Source organism: Triticum aestivum, chromosome 4A, assembly GCF_018294505.1.
Source record: "Triticum aestivum cultivar Chinese Spring chromosome 4A, IWGSC CS RefSeq v2.1, whole genome shotgun sequence".
In the NCBI taxonomy this organism is placed as follows: Eukaryota; Viridiplantae; Streptophyta; class Magnoliopsida; order Poales; family Poaceae; genus Triticum; species Triticum aestivum.
The window spans coordinates 510,389,790-510,411,819 of record NC_057803.1 but is presented as its reverse complement, the minus strand read 5'-3'; positions in this window follow the sequence as shown (position 1 = coordinate 510,411,819).

Sequence of the window (22,030 nt, the reverse complement as noted above, 5' to 3'; positions counted from 1 at the left end):
CTCTCTTTTGGATAATAGCTTGGGATGCCGGGGCATCCCCAAGCTTAGGCTCTTCTTACTCCTTATTCCTTCATCCATCGTAAGACAACCCAAAACTTGTAAACTTCAATCACACAAATCTCCAAAAAAATCTTCGTGAGATCTGTTAGTATAAGAAAGAAAATCACTACTATAAGTATTGTAGAAAACCAATTTATATTTTGTTCTTGAATTATATCTACTGTATTCCAACTTTTCTATGGCAAAAACTCATCAAAGGAAACCATAGAGCCATCAAAACAATCACACAATGCAAAGAAAACAAAATCTGTCAAAAACAGAACAGTCTGTAGCAATCTAAAAATTTCGAGTACTTATGAAACTCCAAAAATCTTGAGAAATTAGGAAAACCTGAGAAATTCGTATATTAATCTTCTGCAAAAACAATTGGTATTTTATCGCGCCCTGGTTAAAAATGAGAAAAAAAATTCATGAGCACAAAAGTTACTGTTTTTTCAGCAAGATCAAACAACTATCACCCAAGAAGATCCTAAAGGATTTACTTGGCACAAACACTAATTAAAACAAAAAACACAATCTGAAAGAGATATGCCCTAGAGGCAATAATAAAGTTGTTATTTATATTTCCTTATATCATGATAAATGTTTATTATTCATGCTAGAATTGTATAAACCGGAATCTTAGTACATGTGTGAATACATAGACAAACAGAGTGTCACTAGTTTGCCTCTACTTGACTAGCTCATTGAATCAATAATGGTTATGTTTCCTAACCATAGACATGAGTTGTCATTTGATTAATAGGATCACATCATTAGAGAATGATGTGATTGACTTGACCCATCTGTTAGCTTAGCACGATGATCGTTTAGTTTGTTGCTATTGCTTTCTCCATAACTATACATGTTCCTATGACTATCAGATCATGCAACTCCTGAATACTGGAAGAACACTTTGTGTGCTACCAAACGTCACAACATAACTGGGTTATTATAAAGGTGCTCTAAAGGTGTCTCTGATGGTGTTTGTTGAGTTGGCATGGATCAAGATTAGGATTTGTCACTCCGATTGTCGGAGAGGTATCTTTGGGCCCTCTCGGTAATGTCATCACAATAAACCTTGCAAGCAGAACTAGGTATTAAGATACCGACGATCAAATCTCGGGCAGGTAACATACCGATGACAAAGGGAACAACGTATACCGTTACGCGGTTCAACCGATAAAGATCTTTGTAGAATATGTAGGAGCCAATATGAGCATCCAGGTTTCGCTATTGGTTATTGACCGAAGACATGTCTCGATCATGTCTACATAGTTCTCGAACCATAGGGTCCGCACGCTTAACGTTCGGCGACGATCGGTATTATGAGTTTATGTGCTTTGATGTACCTAAGGTAGTTGGGAGTCCCAGATTTGATCACGAACATGACGAGGAGTCTCGTAATGGTCGATACATAAATATCTATATATTGTAAGCCTATATTTGGACATTGGAATGGTTCAGAGTGGTTCAGGCATTTTTCCGGAGTACCGGGAGGTTACCGGACCCCCCCGGGGAGTATATGGGCCTTACTGGGCCTTAGTGGAATAGAGGAGAGGGAAGGTAAAAGAGGAAGGCACGACCCCAAGCCCAATACGAATTGGGAGGGGGGCCGGGCCCCCTTTACTTCCTCCCTCTCTCCTCCTTCCTTCCTCTCCTACTCCTACTTGGAAGGGGGGGAAATCCTACTCCCGGAGGGAGTAGGACTCCCCTAGGGCGCGCCATAGAGAGGGCCGGCCCTCCCCCTCCTCCACTCCTTTATATACGGGGGAGGGGGCACCCCCATAGACACCCAAGTTGATCATTGATCTTTTAGCCGTGTGTGGTGCCCCCCTCCACCATAATCCACATTGGTTATATCATAGCGGTGCTTAGGCGAAGCCCTGTTCCTCTAGCATCATCATCACCGTCACCAAGTCGTCGTGCTAACGAAACTCTCCCATGAATCTCTAATGTATCGTGAGTTCGCGGGACATCACCGAGTGTGCAGATCGCGGAGGTGTCATACCTTCGGTGCTAGATCGGTCGATCGTGAAGACGTACGACTACATCAACCGCGTAGTCATAACGCTTTTGCTTGCGGTCTACGAGGGTACGTAGATGATACTCTCCCCTCTCGTTGCTATGCATCATCATGATCTTGCGTGTGCGTAGGAATTTTTTTGAAATTGCTGCGTTCCCCAACAGTGGCATCCGAGCCAGGTTTATGCATAGATGTTATATGCACAAGTAGAACACAAAGGAGTTGTGGGCGTGGGTATATGCATATTGCTTGCCGTCACTAGTTGATTCTTGATTCAGCGGCATTGTTGGATGAAGCGGCCCAGACCGACATTACGCATACGCTTACACGAGACTGGTTCTACCGACGTGCTTCGCACACAGGTGGCTAGTGGGTGTCTGTTTCTCCAGCTTTAGTTGAATCAGATTCAATAAACATGGTTCTTTCTGAAGATCAAAAAGCAATCACTATACCGCGTTGTGGTTTTTGATGCGTGGGTAAGAACGGTTCTTGCTCAACCCGTAGCAGCCACGTAAAACTTGCAACAACAAAGTAGAGGACGTCTAACTTGTTTTTGCAGGGCATGTTGTGATGTGATATGGTCAAGACATGATGCTAAATTTGATTGCATGAGATGATCATGTTTTGTAACATAGGTATCGACAACTGGCAGGAGCCATATGGTTGTCGCTTTATTGTATGAAATGCAATCGCCATGTAATTGCTTTACTTTATCACTAAGTGGTAGCGATAGTCATAGAGGCAATACTTGGCGAGACGATAATGATGCTTCGATGGAGATCAAGGTGTCAAGCCGGTGACGATGGTGATCATGACGGTGCTTTGGAGATGGAGATCAAAGGCACAAGATGATGATGGCCATATCATATCACTTATATTGATTGCATGTGATGTTTATCCTTTATGCATCTTATTTTGCTTAGTTCGCTGGTAGCATTATAAGATGATCTCTCACTAAATTTCAAGGTATAAGTGTTCTCCCTGAGTATGCACTATTGCTACAGTTTGTCGTGCCGAGACATCACGTGATGATCGGGTGTGATAAGCTCTATGTTCACATACAACGGGTGCAAGCCAGTTTTGCACATGCAGAATACTCGGGTTAAACTTGATGAGCTTAGCATATGCAGATATGGCCTCGGAACACTAGAGACCGAAAGGTTGAGCGTGAATCATATAGTAGATATGATCAACATAGTGATGTTCACCATTGAAAACTACTCCATCTCACGTGATGATCGGTCATGGTTTAGTTGATATGGATCACGTGATCAGTTAGATGATTATAGAGATGTCTATCTAAGTGGGAGTTCTTAAGTAATTTGATTAATTGAACTTTAATTTATCATGAACTTAGTACCTAATAGTATTTTGCATGTCTATGTTGTTGTAGGTAGATGGCCCGTGATGTTTTTCCGTTGAATTTTAATGCGTTCCTAGAGAAAGCTAAGTTGAAAGATGATGGTAGCAATTACACGGACTGGGTCCGTAACTAGAGGATTATCCTCATTGCTGCACAAAAGAATTACGTCCTAGAAGCACCTCTAGGTGACAAACCCGCTGCAGGAGCAATGCCAGATGTTATGAACACCTGGCAGAGCAAAGCTGATGACTACTCGATAGCTCAGTGTGCCATGCTTCACGGCTTAGAACCGGGACTTCAACGACGTTTCGAACGTCATGGAGCATATGAGATGTTCCAGGAGTTGAAGTTAATATTTCAAGCAAATGCCCGGATTGAGAGATATGAAGTCTCCAATAAGTTTTACAACTGCAAGATGGAGGAGAATAGTTCTGTCAGTGAACATATACTCAGAATGTCTGGGTACCACAACCACTTGACTCAATTGGGAATTAATCTTCCTGATGATAGTGTCATTGACTTAGTTCTTCAATCACTACCACCAAGCTACAAGAGCTTCGTGATGAACTATAATATGCAAGGGATGGATAAGACGATTCCCGAGCTCTTCGCAATGCTAAAGGCTGCGAAGGTAGAAATCAAGAAGGAGCATCAAGTGTTGATGGTCAACAAGACCACCAGTTTCAAGAAAAAGGGTAAAGGGAAGAAGGGGAACTTCAAGAAGAACAGCAAGCTAGTTGCTTCTCAAGTGAAGAAACCCAAGTCTGGACCTAAGCCTGAGACTGAGTGCATCTACTGCAAAGGAACTGGTCACTAGAAGAGGAACTGCCCCAAGTATTTGGCAGAGAAGAAGGATGGCAAAGTGAAAGGTATATTTGATATACATGTTATTGATGTGTACCTTACTATTGCTCGCAGTAGTGCCTGGGTATTTGATACTGGTTCAGTTGCTAACATTTGCAACTCGAAATAGGGGCTACGGATTATGCGAAGATTGGCTAAGGACGAGGTGACGATGCACGTGGGAAATGGTTCCAAAGTCGATGTGATCACCGTCGGCACGTGATAACCCACAAGTATAGGGGATCGCAACAGTTTTCGAGGGTAAAGTATCCAACCCAAATTTATTGATTCGACACAAGGGGAGCCAAAGAATACTCTCAAGTATTAGCAGCTGAGTTGTCAATTCAACCACACCTGGAAACTTAATATCTGCAGCAAAGTGTTTAGTAGCAAAGTAATATGATAGTAGTGGTAACGATAGCAAAAGGTAACAGTAGTAAAAGCAATGTTTTTTGTATTTTGTAATGATGATAGCAATTGCAACAGGAAAGTAAATAAGCGAAGAACAATATATGGAAAGCTCGTAGGCACAGGATCGGTGATGGAGAATTATGCTGGATGCGGTTCATCATGTAACAGTCATAACCTAGGGTGACATAGAACTAGCTCCAGTTCATTGATATAATGTAGGCATGTATTCCGAACATAGTCATACGTGCTTATGGAAAAGAACTTGCATGCCATCTTGTGTCCTCCCCTCCCGTGGCAGCGGGGTACTTACGAAAACTAAGGTATATTAAGGCCTCCTTTTAATAGAGAACCGGAACAAAGCATTAACACATAGTGAATACATGAACTCCTCAAACTACGGTCATCACCGTTAAGTATCCCGATTATTGTCACTTCGGGGTTAACGGATCATAAAACATAATAGGTGACTATAGACTTGCAAGATAGGATCAAGAACACTCATATATTGATGAAAACATAATAGGTTCAGATCTGAAATCATGGCACTCGGGCACTAGTGACAAGCATTAAGCATAGCAAAGTCATAGCAACATCAATCTCAGAACATAGTGGATACTAGGGATCAAACCCTAACAAAACTAACTCGATTATATGATAGATCCCATCCAACCCATCACCGTCCAGCAAGCCTACGATGGAATTACTCACGCACGGCGGTGAGCATCATGAAATTGGTGATGGAGGATGGTTGATGATGACGATGGTGACGGATTCCCCTCTCCGGAGCCCCGAACGGACTCCAGATCAGCCCTCCTGAGAGGTTTTAGGGCTTGGCGGCGGCTCCGTATCGTAAAACGCGATGATTTCTTCTCCCTGATTTTTTTCTCCCCGAAACTCAATATATGGAGTTGGAGTTGGAGTCAAAGAGGCAACAGGGGGCCCACGAGGTAGGGGGCGCGTCCCCCACCCTCGTGGAGAGGTGGTGGGCCCCTGGCCTTCATCTTTTGCAGGTATTTTTCTTATTTTCTGAAAAGTGGCTCCGTGAAGTTTTAGGTCATTCCGAGAACGTTTGCTCCTGCACATAAATAACACCATGGTAATTCTGCTGAAAACAGCATCAGCCTGGGTTAGTTCCATTCAAATCATGCAAGTTAGAGTCCAAAACAAGGGCAAAAGTGTTTGGAAAAGTAGATACGTTGGAGATGTATCAGCACGCTACCTCTACATCTACCTTCAGGATTAGTATTAGACCTAAGTAACTGTTATTTGGTGCTAGCGTTGAGCATAAACATTATATCTGGATCTTGTTTGATGCGAGATGGTTATTCATTTAAATCAAAGAATAATGGTTGTTCTATTTATATGAGTAATATATCTTATGGTCATGCACCCCTGATGAGTGGTCTATTTTTACTAAATCTTGATAGTAGTGATACACATGTTCATAGTATTGAAGCCAAAAGATGCAGAGTTGATAATGATAGTGCAACTTATTTGTGGCACTGCCGTTTAGGTCATATTGGTGTAAAGCGCATGAAGAAACTCCATTCTGATGGACTTCTAGAATCACTTGATTATGAATCACTTGGTACTTGCGAACCATGCCTCGAGGGCAAGATGACTAAAACTCCGTTCTCCGGAACAATGGAGCGAGCAACAGAGTTATTGGAAATCATACATACTGATGTATGTGGTCCAATGAACATTGAAGCTCGCGGCGGATATCGTTATTTTCTCAACTTCATAGATGATTTGAGCAGATATGGGTATATCTACTTAATGAAACATAAGTCTGAAACATTTGAAAAGTTCAAAGAATTTTAGAGTGAAGCGGAAAATCATCGTAACAAGAAAATCAAGTTTCTACGATCTGATCGTGGAGGCGAATATTTGAGTTATGAGTTTGGACTTCATTTGAAACAATGCGGAATAGTTTCACAACTCACGCCACCTAGAACACCACAGCGTAATGGTGTGTCCGAACGTCATAATCGTAGTTTACTAGATATGGTGCGATCTATGATGTCTCTCACTGATTTACCGCTATCGTTTTGGGGTTACGCTTTAGAGACAGTTGCATTCACGTTAAATAGGGCACCATCTAAATCCGTTGAGATGACACCTTATGAAATGTGGTTTGGCAAGAAACCCAAGTTGTCATTTCTTAAAGTTTGGGGCTGCGATGCTTATGTGAAAAAGCTTCAACCTGATAAAGCTCGAAGCCAAATCGAAGAAATGTGTATTAATAGGATACCCAAAGGAGACTGTTGGGTACACCTCCTATCACAGATCCGAAGGCAAGATATTCGTTGCTAAGAATGAATCCTTTCTAGAGAAGGAGTTTCTTTCAAAAGAAGTGAGTGGGAGGAAAGTAGAACTTGACGAGGTAATTGTACCTTCTCCCTTATTGGAAAGTAGTTCATCACTGAAATCAGTTCCAGTGATTCCTACACCAGTAAGTGATGAAGCTCATGATGATGATCATGAAACTTCTGATCAAGTTACTAACAAACCTCGTAGGTCAACCAGAGTAAGATCCGCACCAGAGTGGTATGGTAATCCTGTTCTAGAAGTCATGTTACTTGACCATGATGAACCTACGAACTATGAGGAAGTGATGATGAGCCCAGATTCCGTAAAATGGCTTGAAGCCATGAAATCTGAGATGGGATCCATGTATGAGAACAAATTATGGACTTTGGTTGACTTGCCCGATGATCGGCAGGCCATAGAGAATAAAGATCTTCAAGAAGAAGACTGACGATCGCGGTATTGTTACTGTCTACAAAGCTCGACTTGTTGCGAAAGGTTTTTGACAAGTTCAAGGAGTTGACTACGATGAGACCTTCTCAGCCGTAGCGATGCTTAAGTCCGTCTGAATCATGTTAGCAATTCCCGCATGTTATGATTATGAAATTTGGCAAATGGATGTCAAAAGTGCATTCCTTAATGGATATCTTAAAGAAGAGTTGTATATGATGCAACCAGAAGGTTTTGTCGATCCAAAAGGTGCTAACAAAGTGTGCAAGCTCCAATGATCCATTTATGGACTGGTGCAAGCCTCTCGGAGTTGGAATATACACTTTGATAGTGTGATCAAAGCATATGGTTTTATACAGACTTTTGGAGAAGCATGTATTTACAAGAAAATGAGTGGGAGCTCCGTAGCATTTATGATATTATATGTAGATGACATATTATTAATCGGAAATGATACTGAATTTTTGAATAGCATAAAAGGATACTTGAATAAGAATTTTTTCAACGAAAGACCTCGGTGAAGCTGCTTATATATTGGGCATCAAGATCTATAGAGATAGATCAAGACGCTTAATTGGACTTTCAAAAAGCACATACCTTGATAAAGTTTTGAAGAAGTTCAAAATGGATCAGGCAAAGAAAGGGTTCTTGCCTATATTACAAGGTGTGAAGTTGAGTCAGACTCAATGCCCGACCACTGCAGAAGATAGAGAGAAAATGAAAGGTGTTCCCTATTCTTCAGCCATAGGCTCTATCATGTATGCAATGTTGTGTACCAGAACTGATGTGTGCCTTGCTATAATTTTAGCAGTGAGGTACCAAAGTAATCCAGGAGTGGATCACTGGACAGCGGTCAAGAACATCCTGAAATACCTGAAAAGGACTAAGGTTATGTTTTTCGTATATGGAGGTGACAAAGAGCTCATCATAAACGGTTACGTCGATGCAAGCTTTAACACTGATCCGGATGACTCTAAGTCACAGACCGGATACATGTTTTTATTAAATGGAGGAGCTGTCAGTTGGTGCAGTTCCAAGCAGAGCGCCGTGGCGGGATCTATGTGTGAAGCAGAATACATAGCTGCTTTAGAAGCAGCAAATGAAGGAGTCTGGATGAAGGAGTTCATATCCGATCTAGGTGTCATACCTAGTGCATTGGGTCCAAGGAAAATCTTTTGTGACAATACTGGAGCAATTGCCTTCCCAAAGGAATCCAAATTTCACAAGAGAACCAAGCACATCAAGATTCAATTCCATCCATGATCAAGTCAAGGAGGAGACATAGAGATTTGCAAGATACATACGGATCTGAATGTTGCAGACCCGTTGACTAAGCATCTCTCACGAGCAAAACATGATCAGCACCAAGACTCCATGGGTGTTAGAATCATTGCAATGTAATCTAGATTATTGACTCTAGTGCAAGTGGGAGACTGAAGGAAATATGCCCTAGAGGCAATAATAAAGTTGTTATTTATATTTCCTTATATCATGATAAATGTTTATTATTCATGCTAGAATTTTATTAACCAGAAACTTAGTACATGTGTGAATACATAGACAAACAGAGTGTCACTAGTTTGCCTCTACTTGACTAGTTCGTTGAATCAATGATGGTTATGTTTCCTAACCATAGACATCAGTTGTCATTTGATTAACGGGATCACATCATTAGAGAATGATGTGATTGACTTGACCCATCCGTTAGCTTGGCACGATGATCGTTTAGCTTGTTGATATTGCTTTCTCCATAACTATACATGTTCCTATGACTATGAGATCATGCAACTCCCGAATATCGGAAGAACACTTTGTGTGCTACCAAACGTCACAACATAACTGGGTGATTATAAAGGTGCTCTACAGGTGTCTCCGATGGTGTTTGTTGAGTTGGCATGGATCAAGATTAGGATTTGTCACTTCGACTGTCGGAGAGGTATCTCTGGGCCCTCTCGGTAATGTACATCACAATAAGCCTTGCAAGCAATGTAGCTAATGAGTTAGTTACATGATGTAGCATTACAGAACGAGTAAAGAGACTTGCCGGTGACGAGATTGAACTAGGTATTGAGATACCGATGATCGAATCTCGGGCAAGTAACATACCGATGACAAAGGGAACAACCTATACCGTTATGCGGTTTGACCGATAAAGATCTTTGTAGAATATGTAGGAGCCAATATGAGCATCCAGGTTGTGCTATTAGTTATTGACCGGAGAGATGTCTCGGTCATGTCTACATAGTTCTCGAACCCGTAGGGTCTGCACGCTTAACGTTCGGTGACGATCGGTATTATGAGTTTATGTGTTTTGATGTACCGAAGGTAGTTTGGAGTCCCGGATTTGATCACGGACATGACGAGGAGTCTTGGAATGGTCAAGACATAACGATCGATATATTGGAATCCTATATTTGGACATCAGAATGGTTCCAAGTTGTTCAGGCATTTTTCTGGAGTACCGGAAGGCTACCGGAACCCCCCGGGGAGTATATGGGCCTTATTGGGCCTTAGTGGAATAGAGGAGAGGGAAGGGAAAAGAGGGAGGCGCGCCTCCAAGCCCAATCCGAATTGGGAGGGGGGCCGGGCCCCCTTTCCTTCCTCCCTCTATCCTTCTTCCTTCCTCCCTCTCTCCTTCTTCCTTCCTCTCCTACTCCTACTTGGAAGGGGGAATCCTACTCCCGGAGGGTGTAGGACTCCCCTAGGGCGCGCCATAGAGAGGGCCGACCCTCCCCCTCCTCCACTCTTTATACGTGGGGGAGGGGGCACCCCATAGATACACAAGTTGATCATTGATCTTTTAGCCGTGTGCGGTGCCCCCCTCCACCATAATCCACCTCGGTTATATCGTAGCGGTGCTTAGGTGAAGCCCTATTCCAGTAGCATCATCATCACCGTCATCACGCCGCGTGCTGACAAAACTCTCCCACGAAGCTCTACTGGATCGTGAGTTCGCGGGACGTCACCGAGCTGAATGTGTGCAGATCGCGAAGGTGTCGTACCTTCGGTGCTAGATCAGTCGATCGTGAAGACGTATGACTACATCAACCGCGTTGTCATAACGCTTCCGGTCTACGAGGGTACATAGACGATACTCTCCCCTCTCGTTGCTATGCATCACCATGATCTTGCGTGTGCATAGGATTTTTTTTGAAATTACTACGTTCCCCAACACAAGCATAATAGTAGCATAATTGTGCAAACACTCAAGAAGAGAAAGCAAAAAGCAAAAAAGAAATTTTATTCATTTGGTTGCCTCCCAACAGGCGCTATAATTTTACGCCCTTAGCTAGGCATAAAGCAAGGAACTAAGTTTTGTCATCTTTGTTTCGAGATCCATAAGATGCCCTCATGATTGATTCATATGGTGGCCTGATTCTTGTTCTAGGGAAGTGTTCCATACCCTTTCTCAAAGGAAATTGGAACTTAATATTGCCTTCTTTCATATCAATCACGGCATCGATAGTGCGTTAAAACGGTCTACCAAGAATAATTGGACAAGACGGATTGCAATCAATATCAAGAACAATAAAATCTATGGGCACATAATTCCTATTTGCAAGAATAAGAACATCAGTAATTCTTCCCATATGTTTTTTAATAGTAGAATCTGCCAAGTGCAAATTCAAAGAACAAGATTCAATATCGGTAAGACCAAGCACATCACATAAAGATTTAGGAATTGTAGAAACACTAGCACCCAAGTCACACAAAGCAAAGCACTCATAATTTTTAATCTTGACTTTGATAATATGTTCTCATTCATCATGTAATTTTCTAGGAATTGAAACTTCTAATTCCAACTTTTCTTCTAAAGATTTCATCATAGCATCAACAATATGTTTAGTAAAAGTTTTATACTATTCATCAGCATGGGGTGAATTTATCATGAATTGCAACAAAGAAATACAGTCAATCAAAGAGCAACTATCGTAATTAAAGTCCTTGTAATCCAAAAGAGTGGGCACATCACTAGTTAAAGTTTTGATCTCTTCAAACCCACTTTTATCAATTTTCTCAACAAGATTTTCACCCTCCGAATTATCGGGACACCTTCTAACTGGAGTTGACTCTTCTCTAGTCCCTTTTTCATCAATATTAATTTTCCTAAACAAGGAATCAATAGAAGAAACACCAATCAGTTTAAGATATTCAGCATTTTTATGAAAGCAATCACTAGAATATGCTTTTTCTAAAAATTCTCTTTTAGCTCTAAGCATAGCGGTTCTTTTCTTACTTTCATCCATAGAAACATAAAGAGCTTTAATTGATTCCTCAACTTTAGGCACAAAAATTTTCATCTTGATATTTTCTACATCATGAGCAATTCTATCAATGCTTCTAGACAAATCATCAATCTTATTCAACTTTTCTTCTATGGTAGTGTTGAAAACCTTTTGCGTGTTGATAAATTCTTTAATATTATTCTCAAGATCATAGGTGTTCCTATTATTATTATAAGAAGGATTTCCATAGGAATTACCATAATTATTAGAGGAATTAATAGGAAAAGTCCTAGGATTATTACCTCTATAAGCATTGTTGTTGAAATTATTTCGAGAGATAAATCTACGGTATCACTAGTTTGCTCAATCAAAGTAGACAAAGGCATATCATTGAAATCAATAGGAGCACTTTTACTAGCAACCAATTTCATAAGAGCATCAAATTTTTCACTCAAAGAAGAAATTTCTTCAACCGAATTAACTTTTTACTATAGTAGGAGCTCTTTTAGTATGCCATTGCGAATAATTTGCCATGATATTATCAAGAAATTTGGTAGCTTCACCCAAAGTAATTTCCATAGAAGTACCACCTGTGGCGGAATCTAAAAGATTACGAGAAACAAAATTCAATCCCGCATAAAAAAATTGTATGATCATCCAAAGATTTAACCCATGAGTTGGGCAATTCCTTAGGATCATTTTCATCCTTTACCAAGATTGTCCAACATGCTCATGTTCAAGTTGCTTGAAATTCATGATCTGGGTTCTAAGGGAAATAATTCTTGTAGGCCGAAAATACTTAGTGATAAAAGCATCTTTGCACTTATTCCAAGAATCGATACTATTGCGAGGCAAAGAAGAAAACCAAATTTTTGCAGAATCACGCAAAGAAAATGGAAATAATTTCATCTTCACAACATCATTGTCCACATCTTTTTTCTTTTGCATATCGCATAATTCCATGAAGGTATTAAGATGGGACGCGACATCCTCATTAGGAGTACCGGAAAATTGATCTTTCATAACAAGATTCAGCAAAGCAATATTAATATCACAAGACTCCACACTAGTGGCAGGAGGAGAAATCGGAGTGCCAATAAAATCATTGTTGTTGGTATTTGAGAAATCACACAACTTAGTGTTCTCTTGAGTCATGATGACTACACAACAAGATTGCACTCAAAAAACAGATCTGGCAAGAAAACGGCGAACGAAAAAGAGGGGTGAATAAAATGGCAAATTTTGTGAAGTGGGGGAGAGGAAAACGAGAGGCAAATGACAAATAATGTAAATTGCGAGGATATGAGATTTGTGATTAGGAACCTGGTATATGTTGAAGATCCTCCCCGGCAACGGCACCAGAAGTTCCTTTTGACGTGACTTGAAGCTATGTCGGTATTTCCCCAAAGAGGAAGGGATGATGCAGCACAGCAAAGGTAGGTATTTCCCTCGGTGATGAGATCAAGGTTATCGAACTAGTAGGAGAACCAAGCAACAACACGTAAGTGGCGCCTGCACACAAATAACAACTACTTGCAACCCGACGTATTAAAGGGGTTGTCAATCCCTTTCGGGTAACGGTGCCAGAAATTGGCAAAACGGACGTGAATAAATTGTAGTAGATTGATAGATCGAACGCCAAATAAAATAAATAAGAATAAATTGGAGCAAGGTATTTTTGTATTTTTGGTTTAATAGATCTGAAAATAAAAGCAAAGGAAAATAGATCGCAAAGGCAAATATGTTAAAGAAGAGACTGGGGGCCGTAGGTTTCACTAGTGGCTTCTCTCGAGAAAAATAGCAAAGGTAAACAAATTAGTGTTGGGAAATTGATAGAAATTCAAATAATCATGACGATATCCAGGCAATAATCATTATATAAGCATCACGTCCAAGATTAGTAGACCGACTCATGCCTGCATCTACTACTATTACTCCACACATCGGCCGTTATCCAGCATGCATCTAGTGTATTAAGTTCAGGGGGAAACAGAGTAATGCGATACGAACAATGACATGAGGTAGACAAGATCTATCTATGTAGAGATAGACCCCATCATTTTACCCTTAGTAGCAACGATACATACGTGTTGGTTCCCCTTCTGTCACTGGGATCAAGCACCGTAAGATCGAACCACTACAAAGCACCTCTTCCCATTGTAAGATAAATAGATCAAGTTGGGCAAACAAAACCCAAATATCGGAGAAGAAATACGAGGCTATAAGCAATCATGCAAATAAGAGATCAAAGAAGATTCAAATAACTTTCATGGATAAAAAGATAGATTTGATCATAAACTCAAACTTCATCTGATCCCTACAAACACACCACAAAAAGAGTTACATCATATGGATATCCAAGAGACCATTGTATTGAGAATCAAACAAGAGAGAGGAAGCCATCTAGCTACTAACTACAGACCCGAAGGTCTACAAAGAACTACTCACGCATCATCGGAGAGGCACCAATGGAACTGGTGGACCCCTCCATGATGGTGTCTAGATTGGATCTGGTGGTTCTAGACTCTGCGGCGGCTGGAATTGATTTTTGTCGACTCCCCTAGGGTTTCTGGAATATTGAGATATTTATAGAGCAAAGAGGCGGTTCGGGGGGCACCCGAGGTGGGCACAACCCACCAGGGCGCGCCTGGGTCTCCTGGCGTGCCCTGATGGGTTGTGCTCCCCTTGAAGCACCCCCAGGTGCTTCTTTGGCCCATTGGTTGTCTTCTGGTCCAAAAATATCTCCAAAAAGTTTTGCTGTATTTGGACTCCGTTTGGTATTGATTTCCTGTGATGTAAAAACATGCAGAAAACATCAACTGGCACTTGGCACTTTTTCAATATGTTAGTACCAAATAATGATATAAAATGATTATAAAACATCCAAGATTGATAATATAACAGCATGGAACAATCAAAAATTATAGATACGTTAGAGACGTATCAGTATCTAGATGGCTTCTTCTCTCTTTTTATTCTCAATACCATGTTCTCCTCGATGTTCTTGGATATCTATTCGATGTAATACTCTTTTGCGGTTTGTTTGCCGAGATCCGATGAATTGTGGATTTATGATCAACTTATCTATGAATATTATTTGAATCTTCTCTGAATTCTTTAATGCATGTTTTGATATCTTTACAAGTCTCTTCGAACTATCGGTTTGGTTTGGCCAACTAGATTAGTTTTTCTTGCACTGGGAGAAGTGCTTAGCTTTGGGTTCAATCTTGCGGTGCTCGATCCTAGTGACAGAAGGGGAACCGACACATATTGTATTGTTGACATCGAGGATAACAAGATGGGGTTTTCATCATATTGCTTGAGTTAATTCCGCTACATCATGTCATCTTACTTAATGCGTTACTCTGTTCTTCATGAACTTAATACTCTAGATGCAGGCAAGAGTCGGTCGATGTGTGGAGTAATAGTAGTAGATGCAGAATCGTTTTCAGTCTACTTGACACGGACGTGATGCCTATATTCATGATCATTGCCTCGATATCGTCATAACTTTGCGCTTTTCTATCAATTGCTTGGTAGTAATTTGTTCACCCACCATAATATTTTCTATCTTGAGAGAAGCCTCTAGTGAAATCTATGGCCCCCGGGTCTATTTTCCATAATATAAGTTTCCGATCTACAATTTTAGTTTCCTATTTACTTTCTTTGCAATCTTTTACTTTCCGATCTATAAACCAAAAATATTACTTTACCGTTTATCCATCTATATCAGATCTCACTTTGCAAATAACCGTGAAGGTATTGACAACCCTTTGTCGCGTTGGGTGCAAGTTGGTGTTTGTTTGTGCAGGTATTCGGTGGCTTGTGCGTTATCTCCTACTGAATTGATACCTTAGTTCTCAAAAGCTGAGGGAAATACTTACTCTACTTTGTTCCATCACCCTTTCCTCTTCAAGGGAAAAACCAACGCAAGCTCAAGAGGTAGCAGGAAGAATTTCTGGCGCCGTTGCCGGGGAGATCTACACCAAGCCAAGACATACCAAGTATCCATCATAAACTCTCATCCCTGGCATTACATTATTTGCCATTCGCCTCTCGTTTTCCTCTCCCCCACTTATAAAATGATTTTCGAAAAGATTTGCCTTTTCTTCGTCCTTCTTCCGTTCATATTTTCGTTTGCCTTGATGTCTTATTTGACTCGTTTGCTCATTTGGTTGGAATAATTGTGTATTTATTGCAAATCAGAGAACCTAAGATTTATGGATCCTCACCCGCTTGACAATCTTTTTAAGAGATCCAATTATGATGAACCAATTGCTAGTGAATTTTGTGCACTAGATTATCTTTATGAAGTTTTGCTTGAAATTCGTGAATCTGAAAATTGTGATGAAGTACTTTATGAAGTGATTTACGATAGATCCTTGAATAAAACGCATGATTGCAATGATGTTATTATAAATTCTATGAATGTCAATTGTGCTAATAATATGCAAAACCCTAAGCTTGGGGATGCTAGTTTTGCTATGTCCACTACTTGTTGTAATGATCATGATTGGGGTGATTCTTCTTATGATCTTGAAAATTTGTTTAAGCCCCATCATGAACATGAGATTGATAATAATGTTTGAAATACTATTGAAAGTGGGTTTGAAAGAGTGTAAACTTTAGATCCCACATATTTGGATGATGTTCAATCTTATGAAGTTTTTGATAAAAGTGGGTTTGGAGAGGTCATGACTTTAGTTAATGATATTCCCACTATTTTGAAAGAGTGTCAACTTTGCATGCATGTGGATCATGTAGAGAAAATTTTATGTGATAGCTATATTGTTGAATTTGAATATGACCCCACATGTAATTATTATGAGAGAGGAAAATATGGTTGTAGAAATTTTCATGTTACTAAATTACCTCTCGTTATGTTGGCATTGCTATGGTTCCTTTCGTCTTCCTTGCATATGCTAGTTTTTGTTTTCCTTGATAATTTGTTTGCTTATAAGATACCTATGCATCTTTACGTAGATACATCTATTATTTACATAGTACGTGCCTACATGGTTGGATATCAGTACGAGTTTAATAATATCAATGCCATGTTCATGATCTATTTATCTATTAGATTAATTGAAAATTGCTAATTTACTCAACAGACGGACGGTTTGCTTTGGGGCTCGTCAAAAATTACCCAACAAGCTGATTAAAACGACAACTTTTGGGTGCATCGAAAAAGTAAACACTTCTTTTGTGGGCCGTCTGAGAACCTACACCGACAACTCAACGAAGGAGAAGAGAGCGGTAACTAAGTCTGTGTGCCATAGTTGATTCTATATATTGAATCAGTTATACATACATTTGAGGGGAAAGTAATCTATATTAAGTATTAATTCGTTCAAAATATTGGGTTTATGAAGACTTCTTGAGATCACAAAAATGCCATAGTGTTTCATTTTCTATGTTGACTAGGCATCATAAATAGGTTAGATGGTTTACGGACTTGGATGCGATTTTTGTTGCTTTACATGTGCTCTACCATAGCAGATGATGAATAGATTAGAAGTTTCGCTCGCAAAAAAAAGATTAAGCAAGTGTAGGAAGAGACAATGGCCAATCACATGTTCTTTGTCCTAAGCTTTTTTTCCTAATATAATAGTGATTGACATTATTTTAAGATAAATTTCTAATATGACTTAAGAAGAATATTAAAAGTTGTTACGCTTCTATCATGTATAAAAATCCCAACCACTATAAAATTTTATAGAGACATTAAAAATGAAAAAATGCACTAATTCATCTCTCTCGGTCAATCCACGCTTCTTATCGGACCTGGATTTGTGTGAATCACTAATTGAGGAATACTCCTTCCAAAGATCATTTCCACCTCCTCCGATCACGACAAGTAGCATGTTGCATGTGCGTCACTTGTCACAACCTGAGAGTTTTTTTCATAGATCTGTCTATTTAAAACGATGTATCTCTTAAACCACGTGTCTAAATCTCGAACTGTTTTCATTATTGGATTCCTTGCATTGAGATCTTCAAAACAAGATCCCATGTTGATAGATTTTGACAAACTTTTTTATAAAAAGCCAGACGAAAAAACCAGACCAGGAGCACTTTTTTTCCTTTTTCGAAAGCCGTTTCCGAGAGGCACGGCCGTGCCTCTCGCAGAAGCAAAATCATGCCTCTCAGGCAAGCAAAATCGTGCCTCTCGCGGAAGAAAAAAAAAGAAAAGAAAGCATGTTTTTTTCCATTTCCGATAGGTACGGCCGTGCCTCTCGTGAAAGCAAAATTGCACCTCATGCAGAAGGAAAAAATGAAAACGCATTTTTTCGTTTCTGGGAGGCACGGCCATGCCTCTCGCGAAAGGAAAAAACACATATATTTTTTTTTCTGTTTTCGAGAGGCCCGGCCGTGCCTCTCGAGGAAGAAAAAAAAAGCAAAAACGTTTTTCCTGTTTCCGAGAGGCACGGCCGTGCCTCACGCGCAAGCAAAACAATGTCTCTCACGAAAGCAAAACCATACCTCTCGCGGAAGAGAAAAAAGAAAATACGTTTTTTTCCATTTCCGAGCGAAAGCAAAACCATGCTCTCTAGTTAGTTTTTTTTTTTTGAGAATTCTCGCCTCCTTTATTTATTCAGAAGCAATTGTCATAGGTACAAGATCGGGATCATGAGGATTGCCCAACCAAACATGTCTACCTATATCTAGGTTGCAAGCAAATTTGGCGAGATTATGAGCTTCAAAATTGAAGTTCCTGCGCTCGAAAACAAAAGAGCAAGAAATAAAGCTATTACAATGGTTCATTATTTCATGTACCAACGATGCATTGGGGCCTCCTGTACCCCTGTTGATATCATTAACCGCTTCTTGGCAGTCCGATGCCACGTGAATCTTCTGCTGTCCTAGGTCATCTGCTAGAGCAAGAGCTTCCCGGCATGCATATGTCTCCAGGGTTAGAGGGTCCGTCATACCATAATAAACCATAGCCGAGGAGCCTAGATAGTGCCCATCCTGGTCACGGCAAAAGGCAGCAACCGCTCCTCCTCTCCTTGAGCGACCCACAGCCCCGTCAACATTAATTTTTGCAGAGCCTGTAGGAGGAGGAAGCCACCTTTTCGGTTGTGGTGGTGCAGGTACAGATTGTTCGCGCACTCTTCGCACAACTAAGTGGCCTAGCTCATCGATGTAATTATTTATAAACGAAGCCGTTTGCTGGGGGTTCTGGAATATAGATTCATAGATAGCCTTCCTCCTCGCAAACCATATAGACCATAGTGTGATGACCATCCTTGTGAAGCTAGCTTGGTCCAGTTTTTCATATAGATCAAACAGCCATATTCTTGCGTTGGATTCATCATTTTCAGCCATGTTTGACACCAAGTTTTCCTCCGAAAGAGCCCACACGCAGCGAGACATCGTGCATGCTACCAACGCATGTCTCCAAGAATCCTCACATCCACACAACGGACAAACTTCTCTCTCTGACATGTTTCTTCTTTTCAGGACATCCGTTGTAGGGAGTGAGTGATGAGCTAACCTCCAAAGAAAGATCCTCACCTTCGACGGGATTTTAAATTTCCACAAGGAAGTCCATGCTTTTTCGTCCTTATCGGTGTGAGATGTTCCGCTACTTCCATTTAACCACTCCTCCCTCTGTAATTTTGTCTTGAGCAAAAACTTATAAGCCGAACTGACACTAAATTTGCCTTTCTTATCCGGATACCACGCCCAAAAGTCCTCAACGTTGCGGGTGCATACCGGAATCTTCAATATGGCCTCAGCATCTATAGGCAAAAACACGGACCGGACCAAACCCTCATTCCATGAGGCTGTCGCCGGGGAGAGCAGCTCCGAAACGTGCCTGGGAGGGTGAGGAACCAACGAGACAATAGGCCGTGGCGTCATCTCCTTCGGAATCCAGTTATCCGTCCAAATCTCCGTTGAGTGCCCATTACCAATCCGACGAATGAGCCCCTGCCTCAACAGATCACGTCCTTCCAATATAGCCCGCCAAATCTGAGACGGCCTTGGTCCCAACTCCGCATCAAGAACCGAATTGTTTGGATAATATGCGGCCTTCAAAATTCTTGCGCTCAAACTCATTGGTTCTTGTAGTAGTCGCCAGGCTTGGCGAGCCAACAGGGCTAGATTGAAAATCTCCAGATCCCTGAAACCTAGCCCGCCTAGATGTTTAGGACGTGTCATCACATCCCAGGAAACCCAAGCCGGCTTACGTTGTCCCTGTTTGCACCCCCACCAAAACTTCCTGATTATGGATTTTATATGATCACATAAACCTCTTGGGAGTTTGAAGCATGACATCGAGAACACCGGGATGGCCTGGGCCACTGATTTAATTAGCACATCTTTTCCACCTGCTGATAGGCATTTGCTCATCCAACCTTTTACCTTGTCCCAAACTCTGTCACTCAAATATTTGAAAGTACCCTTTTTTGAGTGGCCCACGTCTGTTGGCAAACCCAAATATCTGTCGCTCAATGATTCATTAGGGACCTGCAAATGGCCTTTGACCGCAGCACGTACTATCTCTGGGCTTCCCTTGCTAAAAAAGATTGTAGATTTATCTTTGTTGATCCGTTGACCTGATGCCAAACAATATGTATTCAACAGGTTTGATACTGCTTCCGCTCCATCAACACTCGCCCTGAAAAACAGCAGGCTATCATCCGCGAATAAAAGGTGATTCACCGCCGGAGCCGACGGTGCCACCTTAATGCCGCTGAGCTGGGATGATTGATTTTGGGATTTTAAGAGGCACGATAGGCCCTCTGCTGCTAACAAGAAGAGGTATGGAGAGATTGGATCTCCCTGACGAATCCCCCTCGTAGGATGAAAAGCTTCTGACTTCACACCATTGAACATAACTGAAAAAGAAACTGAGCTCACCATATTCATCACAACTGAAACCCATGGTGCCGCAAAACCCAACTTCTCCATAATCGATCGTAGGTAGGACCACTCCACTCGATCGTATGCCTTCATCATGTCAAGTTTCAGTGCTGCAAAACTGTTATTCTTTGACTTGTTTTTCTTCATAAAATGCAAGCATTCATAAGCCGAGATTATGTTGTCAGTAATGAGTCTTCCTGGCACAAAGGCCGACTGCTCCTCCGAAATTATCTCCGGAAGAATTAGCTTGAGGCGATTTGCTAGAACTTTCGAGGCGATCTTGTAAAACACGTTACATAAGCTTATGGGCCGGAACTGAGATAATAAGTTTGGATTGGATACCTTAGGAATAAGGACCAGAAGGGTGTCATTCAGACATGCAGGGCTCTCCTCGCCCCTAATAATGGCCAGTACTGCTCTCGTGACAGCTTCTCCACATACATCCCAGTGTCTCTGGAAAAAGTGTGCCGGAAACCCATCTGGACCGGGAGCTTTTGTAGGAAACATTTGGAAAAGAGCGGTCTTAACCTCCTTCGCTTCATACGGAGCCAACAATGCTGCATTCATTTCCGCCGTAACCTTCGTAGGCACATGCTGAAGAACGTCCTGCACCCCCTCCACTCCCTCCGAAGTGTACAGCTGTTTATAAAAGTCCAAAGCCATCTGCTGCATCTCCGTTAACTCCGTGGTCAATTCTCCATCTGGTTTCTGCAAGGCCTTTATCAGATTCTTCCTTCTCCGCATGGAGGCGCGCATGTGGAAAAAACGAGAGTTACGGTCCCCCTCAGCTAGCCACTGGACACGAGACCTCTGTCTCCACATCAACTCTTCACGCAAATAGAGCTCGACTAGCCGGTCGTTAATTTTGATCTCCGCATGAGAAGGTCCGGCCCTTGTTATGTCACTCCGAAGGCGATCTAGCTCTTTCTTGAGGCTTTGTATCTCTCCTCTCACACTACCGAAAGTTGATCTTGACCATACGCCAAGGTTACTTGCTAGGGCCTCGAGTTTTGCGCGAACTTCACTCGCCGTTTGATTAAGGCCGTTGGGCTCCCAAACTGCATCCACCGTGGGTTTCAAATCAGGGTGGGTGTCCCACATCACCTCGTACCTGAACTGCTTCGTCTTCGGTCCTCCTCTTGGTTGGGTTAGCTGCAGTAATATGGCAGAATGATCAGATGTCGCTGATGTGACATGATGGACAGCCGCCTGTGGGTACAGACCACACCAGTCCACCGATCCCAAAGCTCTATCAAGCCTGACTCGCGTATACGATCCGCCTGTTACTCTTTTCTCATAAGTCCACTTGATGCCCTTGTAGCCAAGGTCGAGTAGACCGCAAACATCTACCGCATCTTTGAAGCCCTGAATCTGTGTCTGACTTCTCGACCCAATACCATCATGTTCATCATGCTTCAGAACTTCATTGAAGTCCCCGATACACACCCACGGCATATCTTGGAGAGCTGCCAAATTTTTCATCGTATTCCA